The sequence below is a fragment of the Myotis davidii genome, unplaced genomic scaffold, assembly GCF_000327345.1.
Source record: "Myotis davidii unplaced genomic scaffold, ASM32734v1 scaffold211, whole genome shotgun sequence".
Classification (NCBI taxonomy): Eukaryota; Metazoa; Chordata; class Mammalia; order Chiroptera; family Vespertilionidae; genus Myotis; species Myotis davidii.
Genome location: NW_006282523.1, coordinates 479,984 through 480,789, shown reverse-complemented (window position 1 = coordinate 480,789; position 806 = coordinate 479,984).

The window sequence follows — 806 nt, the reverse complement described above, 5'->3', positions numbered from 1 at the left end:
AGCCTTCAGGGACCAGGCTCTTCCCCTTAAGAACTGCAGTGTGGCTCAGTGGTTGAGCGTCGACCTATGAGCCAGGAGGTCATGGTTCAATTCCCGGTCAGGGCACAGGCCCAAGTTGCGGGCTTGGTCCCCAGCGTGGGGCGTGCAGGAGGCAGCCGGTCCATGATTCGCTCTCGTCATTGATGTTTCAATCTCTCTCCCCCTCCCCCTTCCTCTCTGAAATCAATAAAAATATGTTTTAGACAAAAGAGACTCACAGCTGGTGATGAGAGCGGCTGGGATGTGGGGGGGTGGGGGGGGCTGTGCTCCCACCTGCTGGGCCCCCGGGTCTCTAGACGGGGAGGCGTTTGACAAAGGCCGGGGCTCTCCTCCTGCTCCTGGCCCGGCACCTCCCTGGCTCCCCCGCCACCCGAGTGTTATGCCTGGTACCTGAGCATCCGAAGAGGGAGCCACACAGCGACACTGTTGAGGGGGAGTGAGCGCTTCCGCAGCCGGCACTCCTCTAAGCCCTTTACCGGCCTGCCCGTTCCACCTGGGCACCGCACAGAGAGGTGCAGCCACCTGCGGGAGGACACACAGCAGCTGAGCAGGGAGACGGCTCTGGCCAGGCATGTGCCTCTCACTGCCAGGCCCTGCCCGCTGCCTGCTGCCCAGTGGGTCTGGCGTGTGCCATGGCCCGGCTCAAGGAGCGCGGGGGGAGCAGCCGGAGAAACCGCAGCGCCCACGGCCTCGTCCTGTTTCCCGGCTGCACCAGGCGGAGGTTCTGGAGAGCGTGTGGGCGGCCAGGAAGGCACTGCTCGTCCTCT